Genomic DNA, 15891 nt, shown 5'->3' with positions numbered 1-15891 from the left:
TAGTGGCATGCAGCCTCTTCCCTGTGAGATGAGGTAGGTCCTGATATTCCACTGAGCAGCCAGAGACAGCTAGGGGAACTGTGGGAGATCTCCAGGCCTCCCTGAAATCATGATGTAACACTGAGCCTGTATTGTTCCTGACAGACATCTGTCTAACTTGCACCTACAGGCCTCTGCTGGTGAACTGTCCACGTCTTCCACAGACAAGCTGGTCTAAGGCTTCTCCCATCACTCTGCAGCAAAGTTTTTTTCTAATAGCTATGAATTCATCAAGCTGTGGACAATCATTTAAAAACATTGTTGAATGGGCTCTAGGAACCTTTTGGTCACAGTGCTGTCCTGTCCCATCTGGCAGGCAAGAAAACAGAGTGATGGATGAGAAATCCATCTTTCAATGATTAACTGTTTGTCCCTAGGAAAAAAATGAATTTGACTAGTCAAAAGAGGTAAAAGGAAAGGAAAGTGCGGTGCTTTCGATCTTCAGATTCCAAAAACGAAGGTGAAAAGACAGCGGAAGAAAAACCATGTGCACCTCTCATCTGTTGGGTGGAGGGGAATTTAAGAAATGTCTGTGGACATGGTGCTAATCGACGTTATTTAGTGATGGGACTTGGTAGGTCAGGCTGATGGTTGGATTTCATGATCTTGAAGATTTTTCCAAACATAAATCATTCTATGATTTAATATTAAGCTATCTGATGAAAAGACTATCCCAGGAGGAGTAAAGAGCAGAACAAAATCAAATCCGAAACAGGGTTCAGATTGGGAAGAAGTCATTTTAATCTATCTTTGGGGACATTTTTTTTCCACATCAAACTGAGTTGTCCATTAAAAACAAACAAAAAACCCTCAGTGATAATTGGTGGCAGAAATTTGCTTGCACTCTGTGCACACAGGAAGATAATTCTCCTGAGCGTGGTTCTCGTAAAAAAGGTCATCTGCTGGCTGACATCTTACTTTACCCTTCATGACTCAGGATTCACACTGAAGCCTTTCAAAGCAGGCAGGTAAGATGGGAGGCAGAAGATTTTGGCTGGCAAGCCATCTTCTGCTCTTTCGTGCAACCAGTTTCATTTTGTTCACCAAATGTGTTCAGTGATGGCTTTTTCTGAGCAAACTTTGTCTTGTGGTTTGCTCACAGATTAATCACATCTCCCACTGTGGGTCTTTGCTGCTGTTTTTAGTTCTCCTTGCCTGACTTCCTGCATCTCTGCGCAATATTAGTTTTTGTGTCAAAAATGTTTTTGTATGTCTCATTGAAGCATTGAACACCACAAGTCATTAAAACAGTTTGCGATGACTTTGTCAGGTTTCAAAAGAGAGCTATTGCACTGTAATATACATGCCAAGCAGTTGAAAAAAGTTGTTGTTGGAAAATGACTAGCAGATATCTGCAAGGTGAAGCCACCAGTCTGTTTTGTCATGCCACACTGCTGCCCAGAACATCCCAGGCTTGCTCTTAAAGGATGCCAGACTCGCACCAAAAGAGTCAGTAACTTTGTGAAAACCTTTCCTGAGCATGTCAATGGCTAAGTTCTCTCTTCATCACACCCTGCATGAATCCCGTGAGCTGAGGGAGACCCCTTTCCTCACCCCCTTGGCTTTGATGGCTGTTATTCACTGGCTCCAGCCTGACAGAGCAGTTTTGGAGCTGCCCATTCTCCTCAGAAGGTATGAGCACAACTCTTCTGCCTCTCACCTAGGGGAGCTATTGTAAACATGCATGATAACAAGATGTTTCCTGGTAGAAATCAGGAATGTCAAGTAAAAAGACTGAACTATGGTGCAGTGCTAGGTGCAGCCAGGGCCCTGCTCAGCCACGGCAGAGGATTTCTCAGGAAGGCTTGCAATGCACGCCCTCCATCATCCACCGCCACCAGCACCAGCTCCTGTTGCCACCCACTGCGGCCACTTCCTCGTGCTCCACAGCAAACCATCAGCATCTAAATGGCATGCTCGGCTGCACATCTGTTAGCATTTAGCCAGAGTGTTGGCTGTCCTTCCTAATAATTCATCTCAAATAGGCTAAAGCAACAAGCGGGCATTCTTTCTCTCTCTCTCTCTCTCTTTTTTTTTTTTCCCTATTGTGCCATTCAACAGGCTCCAAAGCTGCTAAAGCCACAAAAATGTTCGAGTGATTATTGGCTGATGTCAAACTTATTTTGGAGGGGTTGTCTTATGTTGGGTAGACATATTATTTACCTTTCTTATCTAAGCTTAATAGAGTTAAACAAATCAGTGCTTCCTGTTGAGAGACTGCTAAAATGTGATTGAATGAGTGGTGTCATTAGGAAAGCACATGTGCTTAGCTCTGGTGGCTTCCAACGGCTAATCTCCAGTACCCAGTACTGTGACATTATGATTATATTTCCAGGCTTACTGTCCGATTAACATCATCTGATGTAGCATAATAAAAATAAAAAAAAAAAATAGAAAAACAGAATTTTAACTCACCTTTTGACATTTTAATATTTGTGAATTGCTGTAGAATACACAGAGGAACCTCAAAAATTCAGTCTCAAAATGAAAAAAAAAGGGGGGGGGATCACTCTCAGATGTTTTTAAGTGAGTTTTTCTTAAAGTCAGAAAAAACTGCAGCAAATGATGAGTGGATGGTGAATTAGTAGAAAAGAGGTCTTGTAACAGTAATAATCAAAATAATATCTCTTTCCATAGTACAATGGCTGCAGAAAAGTATGATGGCAAGTTTCACAACATATTCTTTAAACTTTAGTTTACCCCTCCAAGAAAAATGTTCCAGAAGAGAGTGGATTGGAAAAGGCCAGAGATCAAAACCATATTGATACAAGGCTCATCTTATCTGTCTGTGGATAGCAAACTCATCAGTGAGGGATCCGAAATGTCAATGGTCTAGCTGATGTAATTCTTGCAACATCCAGCAAGAGCTGGAATGCCCCCTTCACCTTAAGAAGCACTTATTTTCTTTGTTGTCCCTTTGGCTTTAAAGAATTGAACAGGGATTAACCAAAGCAATAATCAACAAGAAGTTAAAAAGATAATGCCAGTTGTTTCTCTAGGACGGGTTCAGCCAGAAGACAATAAAGTTTATTATCAGTGGCATTCTGCATAATGAAAAATTGATCTGTCCTTCTTAGCGATGGGACAACTGACCTACCACAAAGACTTAGGAAGAAGAACCAGGGGGTAAGGCAGCCTGTGTCGGGGGAGCCTAGCAAAATACTCCCAGTTCCTGCTGATTTTGGAGAAGGATAGGAAAAAAAAAAAGTAATTCTGCAGCCTGGAGCGTTCCTGTGGAGGCAATACACTGCAGGTGATCTGCTGCTGAGGCATGTGAGCACCAAACGAACTCCTCCCCAGGCTACTTGTGATGCTTACAGATTCAGCTTAAAAACAGTCACAGGGGAGGTGTCACAGTTGACTTAGGGCAATTTTCACAATTAAAACACCAGCTAAAGCCTAAAGTAGTAACACCAATAATTAGCGACCTCAGTCTTTTGGACTGGCCATGCAGAAGCAAGGTGGTGGTGCAACCCCATAAGCTAGCCCACGCCTTACTGCATCGCCAGTGCGATTTTCAGGAGCGCCTGTAGACGAAACCTCCTTGCTCTCCCCCTGAGCACGGCAGGCAGCTGCTCAGGGGCCTCGGCCTCCTGAACCACAGCAGCTGTGGAGTGATCGCTGGCTCCCGAGCAGGCAGCTTGGCTCACCTTCTCCGCCCTAAAATGTCTCTCTCTGTGGTAGGTAGCTGCATGTCTGAGGAGGAGGGAGGAGGCTGATCAGAGTGCTTTCTGTCCCCCGCCCTGAACTGGGGCATTAAAGTCCACTCTGGTCATTTGTCCCAGCTTTCTGGATCTCATACACCTCACTCAGTCGTCCAGTGAAGGGCAGTTCGGAGGCTTTCCTGCCCCATCAGTGTGCTCCATGCATCTCTGTAGCAGCCTGTCTAGAGGTCTCATAGGCTCCCAGTATGGCCCTGAGTCGAGGGTGAAAGGAGGGATTATATATATGGCATATATGGCTCTGCACCTACAGGCAGAATACTCAGGCTTGTTATTGATAAAATGAATCTTGACCATGAAGACCACTGTAATACATGCAACATCTTCCTTGACAGACCATCCTTTTTGCGTTTTTTTTTTTTTTTTCTTTTGTTTACTGCTGAGCCTGCTATCTTTGGTGATGCTTTTATTTATTACATGATAATCTGGCAGGGAATTGGTAGGCCACTTGCAAAAATGATTCATCAGAAATACCAATCTTGTTCTGATTTGCAGCATAACAGAAAACAGCAGCTTGGTCCTGCACTACTCCCCGGTGAGTTACATCAGTATGTGCCAATGATGGAAAACATGGCCTGCCTGTAAAGCTACAATTAGGCCTAGTTTCCATGGACATAATCAGTCAAATGTAGGGAAAAAAAAAAAAAAAGGGAACAATATAAAATAACCATTATACTGTTGGACATTTGTGCCAGGACATGAATGACTTTAAGATATATGTTTCTACTGGCAATTTTTGTCTTTTTTTTTTTTTTTTTTTAATGCTTTGCAAAACTATTCAAGTTGAAAAGTTCACATTTATACAGGAATAAAAGAAAAATCTGAAGAAGCCTGGAGTTTATAAATAAAAGGCCTAATACATTAACATGCAGCTTCCAGAGTATTCTACTTTAGCATCTTCTACTTTAGATAATTGGAGTAATATTCAAAGGAAATAACATTAAAAAAAAAAAAAAAAAACAGCTGAGGAAGGCAGAATATTTACAAAATCCGAAACCTTCTGACACTACATCAAGAGAGGGAACATTTTGACAGCTTTATTCGTGCCAATAATCACAAGTCACCTTTTTAAACATTCAGACTAATAACATTGCTTTATGCTGTATCTTACTCAATAGAGAAAAATGAAATAAAATTTCACAATAATGACAAAAGTTTCGATTCCTAATTTTAAACATTCCCAAATTTCAAAACTTTGTTTTTTTCTGTCAACAATTCTTGATATATCAGGATTTTTCCCTCCTAGGTTGCATGCCCAGACTTGAGAAAAGCTGAGCCTCATGCAGACCTTAATTACCATCACTCTTCTATAGGCAGAAATGTAGAAGACGTGTAAACATTATAAGAGATATTTCAATTGTCAACATTAGGCATATTTTGCAGTCCCACACTGCATGAGCAGAGTTGTTTCTTTGATATTTCACTACCCATGCTAGCAAAAGTCAAGTGAGAATGTGTCTCAATAACCTCTTTTCTTTGCTAAGTCTGTGTAGGTTTGCCTGTGAGAGAGCTGTGTTGATCTCAATATTTTTCTTTTCAAACACTGAACTCCTCTGGGATACTTCCCACTCTTTGTATTACAGAGTTAGACTGGCATGTGTCTCCAGTTGGGCAGCTGTAGATTTCTAACCCATTATAAGCAGCACATCTTAAGTGTAATAGTTCCTGAGAAAATGTGAAATATAAAAACATCCTTAGTGATTTAAATGTACTCTGTGTAATGCTGTATAACTCCGTGTTAGGGTGCAGCAGTACAGAGCCATGTTTTTACAGGTTGTTACTCTGTCCCCTGGCTCTCTTTGTTCAGGCAACTTTTACCATGTACAGAGAGATCTGCAGAGGGGTATGCACAACAACAACAAAAAGGCAAAGCAATTATGGATGGGATAATGCATAAAATAGATAGCTAGGCTGTAAGGAGATGAGCAATAGGTACAAGGTTAAGCGCTGGCATGTTCACCATCCCCAGTGAGACACCCATTAGGACACTGCTGGCCAGGATGGCTTCTGTCAGATGGAAAGCATCAGCCTTGGCTACTGCTCCTGGGGACAGACATATCTTCAGCATCACCAGGTTGCCATATTCCAGGTCACTGTTTTCTCCCATGTGATTTTATACCTTTTATAGTCAGTGACTTTTTCCTTGAGTCCTTCAGCTGTTACCTGTGCTTGTCTCAAAGATCTTACCTCTGCCTCCAGTTTTACCTTTTAACTTGGCTGGTTCCACTCTATGTACTTTCTCACAGCTCTTTCTCATAACTTAGCATTTTCTCTAAAGTTTGAGCTAAGGTTGCACAGCTGGGCTGTATCAAAACTAAGCCTGGGATCACAGGCAGCTGAACTCCTAGAAGGAGAATCACGAGTTGGGGGAGGAGGGAGGAAAAGTCCTGTTTTCATGGGATCATACCATGCAACTGTCCAAGATTTTGAGGAGGAGAATGTGGTTCTAAGCTGGAGATGACAGTGCTTGCTTAGTTTTGCCAAGCCAAATATCTAGGAGATGGATCTCTGAACTCAAATCAGATAAAATCAGATAAAATTTTCCAGACACCTACTGTCAGCTGTTTCTTTTTCTGAAAGTATAATGAATAGATGTTAGCAAATGGTTACTATGCTACCAACCCACAAACCCAGGAATCCAGGAAGGACAATACTACAGAATTTTAAATTGCAATAAATATGCAAGTTAGCCTCTACTTCAGCTAAAAAAGAAGCCAGGACAGGTCAATAGCTAAGTAAGTCTGCAGGACCTGTAGAGCTCCATATTCAGCTCCCGGCTCTTCTAAAGACCTTTCTGTGTAACTTAAGGCAAGATGTGTAAGTTCCAGACTTGAACACAGAAATACAAACCTTGAAGATAAGCAGAGGATCTGAGTAACATCATTTTATGCATCTAAGATTCTAATATAGTTCATTAAAAAAAAAAAAGTCTGAAAAGGAAAGATCCAGAAAGATTAAATGCTGCTTAAAGTCAAGTCGAGGCACCTGCACTTCTCTAAAACCTCACTGTCTACATCAGTGCTGGATGTCTCTGATTTTCCCCAAAAGCAAGTCATCACTACCAGCCTTTCTCTTAAAGAGGAATAGGTTAAGGGACCTTTTGCTTATCAGTTTACTGGTTGCAGTACTCACCTATAAAAGAGAAACCTGGGCTCTAAGCTCTCTCCAGCTTGCTGAGTTTGAACCCACAGGGTTTGCATCCCATTTTTAAGGCAGTACTGCCCTATTTTTCAGTTACAGCTGAGCCACTGTGACAAGAAAGAGGCATGACAGTCCAGAGAGGTAAGTCTGGCTTTGTTGCATAGTGAAAAAAAACACGCAGCTGGAGGGAAAAACTTGATGCTGGTCACTGTGGTCTGGACTTCTGATCCATTTTTCAGTAGATGATCATTTGCTAAAATATAAGAATTGTCCAAAGACAATATGCAGACTAATGCATAACGTGAAACATGAATGCCACCATCACTGGCCATAATTTAAACAAAAAAAAAAAAAAAAAGTGAGATGACTACTTATTGCTAAATGAGGTGATTTTGATACCTCAGTTTAAAAAATAAGACTAGAATTAATAAATTCATTGTCACATAGGCTAAAGATAAGTCCTTAGCCTGCTGAACAGGGGAGATATCTGCATTTCCAAGTGAACACGGTAGGTATGTCCCCACTCAATTAGTGGCTTGTTGTGAATCTCAGCCAAGGCTCCAACTCTTTCCGATTTGCCATGTGAGGAAGTGTTCAACTGCTTTCCAGACAGCCCCAAACATTTGCTAACCATTATTGTTCTGAGGATGATATCATTTCAAGAATTAGCTGTGACTTTACTGTCATGGCATATTGTTTGACTTGCATTCTTTCTGCCCTCTCTCCGTCAGTTACAGCAAGCTCACCAATGGCCCATAAACGTGTGCATTAGAAAGCTATTTAGGAGCCTAACTCTCCCATCAGTTTAAATGGAAGCTGTACTCCTCAGTGGCCATTGGGTGAGTAGCTACTTCAAGGATCTGGATGCAGACAGCAAGTTGGGTGTGGTGATGTCATGCCTAAATCCCCATGTAGACCTAGCATTAAATTTATAAAGAGTGAGTAGAAAGAATTTAGGTCAGGCTATAGGCCAAAGCAGGCTTGACAATACAGTCACTGATAACACGTGAAGTGATTTCACCTCAGCACTAATATTTTTAACATTAGTTAACATGTCATAATTTTGAGAACCTCATTTTTATTTTTATTTTTTATTTTCCTGAACAGTAGGAGAATCTTGCTGTAGTCTCACATGCCATGGAAGGGCAATAAAGTATATACAAGGTATGTTTTTTATTCTACCTGCTTTTCTTAGACTGCATTGAATCTCTACTGAGAATATCCAGATTTAAAATATTGCACTAAACTTTATGACGGTTGTTCTACACTTTATGACTGTTACTCTAATGCACCACATCACATGCAATTAAAGCAGCCACAAATATTAGGCCAGTCAGAGCACTTTCCTTCAGAGCCAGCCTGGGATATTCTGCACAGCCTTGAACTCCATTCATGGGGCTGAAGAGCAAGCAATCGCTACTGAAACAGTTTGAAAAGGTACCTTGCTGATTTCCTTCCCCACAGGAAAAAAATAAAATAAAATACTGGTCTTCATGTAAGAATGCTTGTACTTGAACATTTCTTCCTTTCATGCACTCTATATTAATCACAAGAGAGGAGAAAGGGAGACAGACAGATGTAAAAAAAGGCCTGTGAAACTTAGCAGAACAAGTGAGATTATTTCCAATTTCTTTACTAGGTGTTAGATCAGGCCCACGGGACTCTCCAGTCTGCCTGCAACTGACTCGTACTGAGATTTCAGACACCTAGTCAGGCCCCAAGGTTATCCACTCGGTGAAGGGAAAACATCTCCAAAGGCCTCCAGAGGAGGACCCTGCCAACCTGCCCCAGCACCAAGACTGAAGCATCTGGTCTTCTTTTAGAGGCCTTCTAAGACCTCCCTCATTAGCCTCCCTCCTTAGTAGAGTCAGGCAATTTCTTTTGTACATCAAAACAAAGTGGGGCAGCTCTCCTCGTGATTAACTTGCATAAAGAATGCTTTCACCAGTGCTAAAGGGGCTCTACATCACCACTGTCAGATTTGATTCCTCTGCACAGACCATGCAGGTACCGGCACCAAAATCTCAGAGATTTGAACTCCTAGCCACCCTTATACCAATGCTGGGTCCAAACTGACACATAATTTTAAAACAAAAACTTGTAAGCAAAGAAACATGAAAGGACTTGTAAGGATAGGAAGGTGAAGGATCAGTATATGTAACTCTCTCAAACTGCTCACCAGATGATTCTGTGCTAATTCCCACATCAATTGCTACATTTGACTTGAACAAAAAGGTGTTTTTCAAGTTTTTACATTACTCTTACAGAAACTACTTGTTTCCTGGCATTAATTCTGATTTCATAAGAATGAAGTGGAAGCATCCCATGTGCAACATATACTTAATTATCTCCTCTCTAAAGGAGCAAATGAAGTATATGTTGTATATAGGATGGTATCCCTATCATGAGAAAAATATAGGCTCCATCTGTACTGGTAAACTAAGTAAGGCCAATAACTGTGCCTGGGTACTGCAATTTGGTTGTCTGTACTGTCAGAAGTGTTGGTCTAGTTCCAGTCCCTGTCTTACCAGAACAACCTGGTACACCCCTGGACAATACCCACACACAGTTCAGGGGTTAGCACAAGTTGTCACAAGACAAATCTACTCAGTTCCCATAGTATAAGTCAAATCATGATTCTAGTGGCTTGTTGTTTATGATAAGAATTAACCACCAAACAATGAACTACACAGCCAGGGTCAGTATCAGTAACACAATAGATAAATCACAGTGGTAGATGTTTCTAAAAGGTCAATACATACCTACAAACCTCTAAACGTGCTTCCAGATTTAATTGCAAGAAGATTTAAACTCACATGCAGATGTGTACATGCATATACTTTTACACATACTGGGCCATGGGGGAGCTCCCGCTGTCCGTGTTGCTTCCTGCAACTGCCATGCTTTGCACCACCCCTGGGGCCGGCACGCTGCAGAGCATCTCTGGAGGTAGGACACCAGGTTTTGACTGCTGCTGTTTCCATGATGAGATCTCTGCACCTGGTACAAAGTGAGATTCCACTCTTTCAGGTTAATTCCTTCTTAGTTTCAAAAGTCTATTTGTAGTTCCTTGGTTACTGTTTACTCTGGTTTATGGTCATCTTTCTCTTTAACATGATGAGTTTTGGGGCAGTTTTGCATATTTGATCCGCACATGCTGTTTACAGCCACATGCTTATCTTAGCAGGTGGGGTTATCCAGGCCCTCTGCCAAGGATGGGCTGTGCAAGCACCCCCACAGTGGGCCAAAGATCATTTCAAATGGACAGTTTGGGATGCAGCCATCCCGTTTTGGAGGGTAAGAACATTTAATGATGTGGACACAGAGTCTTACATGTGGCTTGGGCTCAGTGCCAGAGAACTATCCCAGGCACCTTTAATTTACCAACACAGACAGAGCCAAAGATGACTCTCATGTGGGAAATGAGCAAGCAAACTTTGAGGTACATGCAAGATGCAGAGTCAAGGTCCTGATCTGGGAGATAACTCTCCTCCAGTGCTCAGTGGTTTATAGCTGGGATTTTTGTTCTTTCCAGCATACCAATAAAAAACAGCCATAAATTTTAGAGCTTAATTCTGAGTTTATATTCCAATGCTTTGCATGCTCAAATGGGGCATAGAGCCAATGTTTTGGTTCAACACCATCTCTAAAACATTGTATTAGCTTTATGTCACATGCAATAAAAAGGTAAATGTCTTTTGATCTTGGTCTGAAGCCAGGTCATTAGAGTTTTCCTCCCCAGCCTCTTGGGCCTGCACAAGGTCTTATTGACTGTGGAGCTGATTGCAAGATCTGGTTGCTTGCTCCAACCAATTAACTTTCTTTCTAAAACCATTCTTAAAGGGATAAAATACAGGCTTTGAAACTGGGAGGAGCATTTTTTCTCCCTTGGCCTGTGTCTATTTACAGCCACTTCCCTGAAAGATGGCAGAGGACAACTGACCTTGGAAAGGGGAGGGAGGATGTAGTATAGTCAAAGTTCTGTAGAAGCTTTCAATTTTTGCCATCTGTTTTTTCAGCATTGAAGACATCACAACCATGAAGGATGAATACCATAAAGGATGAAATCTTGTTTTTGTCACTGGTCCTGTCTCCATCAAAGTTTTTTCCTTCAGATGCCTCATGGATTTGACCCTTTTGTTTACACATTGGTGTATCATGTGAATAAAACCTTCCTGAGCTGAGCTTGCATGAGGTGGAGCACAGACTCCTAAAGACTTTATTATAATTTCAGAATAATCCCACAAGACTGCAGATTGACCCGGGTAAACAAACTGGGGGAATGCTGATAGCTGAAGTGGAAAATCCTTCCTAAATGAGTAGTGAAGACCTACTTGATGCAGAATTTGTGGTGTCCATATGTAGCATTGCAACATATTACAAAAATAATTGTGAATATATCCAGTCTTTCATCTCTGATTTCCTTTACATTCCTTGAGTACATATGAATAAAGTCACTCAGAGTAAAAGTCATACTGTCTTGAAGTCCACATTAGAATCATGAAGGGACTCCCAACATAGTAAGTTTAGTGTCAAGTTTTGTAAGGAAGGGAAAGCTGACAAGACACTCTGAGAGGTAAAAGAAAATGCAAGGACTGTGGGGAGCCAAGAGCAGGAAGAAGTACCTGGACTAGAGAGAGCAGTATAGGATAAGTGAAGGGAGTGGTTGGGTAGAAGAGTAGAAGAATGAATTATGACCTAAAGACTTCAAATTTAAATCATTCACCAAGAAATTTGGGGGCTTGGTAGTAAAGACACCTAAAGACGGTATTCTAGGAGCTGAGATTCAGAACAGAGATCCTATTTACGGCTGCCTGGCACCTTTCACAAATTATATATTTTAATAAAAAATAAAATTAAAAAAAAATCCTGCTGTGTGGAAATAAAAAGTATAATTAGGGGTTAAATGTGGTAGCATCCGTTTGCTGTTTGTATATGCAACTTGCCAGTAGTTGCAACACTACATTCTCTGGAAAGTAAGAAAAAAATGAAAAGTCCCCACAGTATTTTTTTTCTCATAATGTGCACAGCATGATGTCAGTCTGGCAGAGGAATTAAAAAATAAACAATAACACACATTTTTACCAAACAGAAAAAATATCACTTACAAAGGCAATAAAATAGCTGGTGAAATATGTTGTCTCATGTCCTTCGTGACCGAAGAGGAAGCAGGTAAGTGGTAGTAAAGCTGGGGTTTGAGGGCAGACACTTTCTGGGAGACTGTGTGGTACATTTTTTTGGACCACTGTTTGCATTGGCCTTATCTCTTCCCCACCCTGGAGGCAGGCAGGCCTCATAAAGGTGTTTCCATGAGGATGCGTAAAATGCTGCAGAACAGCACAGCTCCTTTCCCCCACACTGCCTCTACATGTCATCCTTCCTCCCAGTGACAGAACATGCTACTTTACATTTCCAATGACAGCAATTTTTCTTTGTGTGAGGGGAAGGACACAGCTAAATTTTTTCAACTCATAGAATTACATCTTTTCAAAGCAATCCAGTTGGAAAATGTTCACAAAGCTGAAGCTTTGACGAAATCTTGCTCTTGCATTGGTGCCTTGTTTGCAGTAGTACTGGCTTCAATAAAATGTTCACTGGAAATAATTTTTCCTTATTGAGTTTTGAAGGAGAACCTTTGGATATTAAAAGAACTGACTAAAATTTAGATGTTCGCATAGTGAATGTCTCCATCTGGGTTAATCATTCATAGGCCCTCACAGACTGAGGAAAACAAAATGAAACTAAAGTGAACTTCTCACTGCCTGGTGGGGAATGAGGACTGATCTGAAGCAGATTTTGGAGTCCAGTCATTTTGTGCATGACCTAGTTTATGAAAGGGCTCAAAATAAACCAAGGTTTCAAACACATAATTACATATTGAAAACGAACTCTGGATTCTCAGTGCCAGTCCACTTTTGAAGAGAGAGCAAACGTCTTAATGTAGATACCTCATTAGGTCAAGTGAATTGCACTCCAGAAACACCTACATTTCTCTCTGCCTAAAAATATTTTTGATTATAAAGGGGGTCAGTAGGTCTTGTGAAGACATCTCTGTTGTAGGGTTCCAACATAGATTAAGTAAACCCCTTTCACTATTATTCACTATATGTCTTTCAGTACTCTGTGTACCAGGATGGAAGAGGTCATGTACTACAGGTGAGATGTATTTCACCTGTAGGGGTCTACTCTGAATCAGGCACTAGTAACACTTAAGTCTGGTTTTGCACATCAAAGATGAATAGATAAATAGACTGTTTTGCTCTGAAAGCAGATGTATAGCTCACTTTCCAAGAGAATTTGGTTTTCATTCCAGTATAAAAGGAAAATTACTTCAGAAACCTCCAGAGGAGTGGCCATCATATTCTGGCCACCCCTTATGTTCACTGATTTTCACAAAGCTGGATGTTACTTTATTATTATAATCCTTTTTCTAATGAATTTCTTCAATTCTTTAATATTTGCTGTAGTATTTTTAAAATATTTTTATTTCTTGAAATTGAAATTGTTTATGATTTGATTATCTCAGACCCTCAAAATTGAAGAAGAATAAGGATCAGAAGATTCCTCCCCCCCCCAAAAAAAAATTTTTTTTTTCTTCTTCCTTTCAGCATTTCAGGATAAGGCTCTTAAGATATCTATCTGGGCTATGGTATGGGTTTAAGAAGATGAATATCAGGCCAAAGCACCAGATACACTATCTGAAACTAAGTGCCACAGGACAGACCATATATAATGCAAGAAAACACTGCATCAGAGAAAGAGGCTGTTTCATTTCCCTCCTTCAAAAGAACTGATCACCAGGCAATCTATGAATTTGAGGTTGTCATCTTCATAATAAACGAACAGAAGTAAATTTTTAACTTGGAGGGAATCTCAGGTCGTTCCAAATTCAACTGGTGCCTTGGCTGGCGGCTCATTGCTGCCACATGCTAAATACTCTGAATGCTAGCCATCACCATCCATGAAAAATGTCGGTGTAGTTCATTGCTTCCACAGACTCATATCTCTTCGGAATTACAGAGCATCCTTTATGGATCACCATTTAATCTCAGTGGCCTTCTGCCTTGCCAACAGCCCTGAAACACCCCTAGACCTCTGGCTAGTTTTGTCCCTCTGTATTTGGATGAGTAATGTTAGTAGAGCTTTGCACAACGAATGACATGATGGTAAAAAAGAAAATAAAACAATATCCCCAAATGACTTCCAGGACTCATGAAGAATGAAACTTTTTATCATTTTCATATTTTCTATTACATCTGCTTCCTGCAGAAAGAAACATCAATGCCAATAACAAGTATGCTAATTACTATTTAGGCCATAGCTTCAAGTCTTTAAGTAATGTTGAATACTTCTTTGGTTCAGTCAGGAAATTCACTAAGACACATTTCTCCAAACTGCTGCCAAAGGGAATGTCTGTTTTTAATACTTGAAAAATAAACCAGATTTGCACTTTTAAGTGACCACATTTTTACAGCTCCTTTTGGACTCCTATGCAGCATTTGACTTTATCCCACCTCATACTTTCTCCTTCCAGCCATCATGCTCAACTCATCTACACTCTAAGGCAACACTGAAGATCACAGTTCTGGGAGAAAATTGCTATAGTTTTATGCACTTTGGTCTAACGTAGCATGAGGCAGAAGCAGAGTGTGATTATGGTGGAGCCATTCATTTTCAATGTCTTTCAGCAATATCTGAGGAAATACTAATAAACAAAAAACAAAAACAGAAGGTGCAGAATAACGAGGAAGAATTTATCTAATATACAAAAGAAAGTTCAGAGTCTTAACTTCATTCTTCCTACTAAAAGCCACTTGTGGTCTCTTTGAACTGTTTCAGTTCTTGCTTTCCCAGTAGTGTTTATGTTTTGAATAGTTGTTTCTGCTGAAATTTGTGAAACAAAAATCATTGTTTATGTAACACCTTAGCAGCATATACATTTAATTTAAAACTGGCTTGGGAAATCCAACTCATACACATTCCATATAATAGCTAAAAAAAAAACAAAAAAAAAAAAACCACCACTAACTTGGAAGAGAAAATAGGGAAATCTGTCTTGCAAAGCCATCAAATACAAAAAGTTTTTTCTTACTGGGAAAAAAACATCAACATGGACGTACAGATCTTTCTGTAATCAATGGGAGTTGTACACATACCTGAAGACAAAATGAGACCTCTTCTATTTATTTGATATGTGACCAAGAGAGCTGCATAGCTGAGAGCTTGAGATCAAATGGTAAATTCTAAAATGATAGAAACCTGAATTTAGAAAATGGTACTTTTCAAAATGTTCATTAAAAAAAAAAAAATGTTCTTTTTTTAAAAATCTGTTCACTGGATTCATTTTCAAATGTGATTGCCTGGAGATCTACAAGAGTCTGAAAGCCAGCTCAGTTGTCTTAACACTTGATAATTGCAATTAGGTTTTCAGTTCTTTACAAATTATATTAAATTGAGATATAAGTGTACATGATTTAAAGAAAATGAAAACAGGCAGCAGCTTTCCCTGAAATGCAACGATTGGTACCACAAGAGTTACTGTATAGACAAGACCTCATTGTTCACTGTCACACAGACTTCATAACAGGTCTTCACCAGAGAAGCCTTTATCTGTGTACACTCCTGTTCAATTCTCTTAAATAGTTTATCTTGCATAAACAGGTTAGCCTTGTCCATGTGTCACATATAGCTACATTTTACACTTCTCAAGCGTTTGCACGATTTGTCCCCATATACAGCTGGGATGCTCTAACCTTGCCTTCTTATACCCCGTTCAGTATTTATTTTTTTTATGCCAAATAACCATTACTTATGTCACAAGCAGTTGGTGATCTTGACTGCCGCAGCACCCACATGTCCAGTCTGAAGCATTTCAGTGTACTCAGGGTTTCACAGGGCTAGATCTACAGCATTTGGAAAATAACCTTTGATAGCCTTAGCTGTTCCAACCCAGGAGGTTAAAGTAGCAAGAGCAACGATTGCCTGGGGA

General features: G+C 40.3%; 1 long non-coding RNA gene across 1 annotated transcript; it reads left to right on the top strand.

Annotated features, from left to right (window-relative positions):
• The first annotated feature begins 6569 nt into the window (after nucleotides 1–6569).
• On the top strand, nucleotides 6570–10616 carry LOC136790257 (uncharacterized). The gene is made up of 3 exons (XR_010829797.1): nucleotides 6570–7043; nucleotides 8010–8066; nucleotides 10087–10616. It is a non-coding gene; the product is annotated as an uncharacterized lncRNA (long non-coding RNA).
• The last annotated feature ends 5275 nt before the right edge of the window (nucleotides 10617–15891 follow it).

This window comes from Anser cygnoides, chromosome 3 (genome assembly GCF_040182565.1).
Source record: "Anser cygnoides isolate HZ-2024a breed goose chromosome 3, Taihu_goose_T2T_genome, whole genome shotgun sequence".
In the NCBI taxonomy this organism is placed as follows: domain Eukaryota; kingdom Metazoa; phylum Chordata; class Aves; order Anseriformes; family Anatidae; genus Anser; species Anser cygnoides.
The sequence above is the reverse complement of the archived record's forward strand: the minus strand, read 5'-3'. Positions and strand labels throughout refer to the sequence as shown.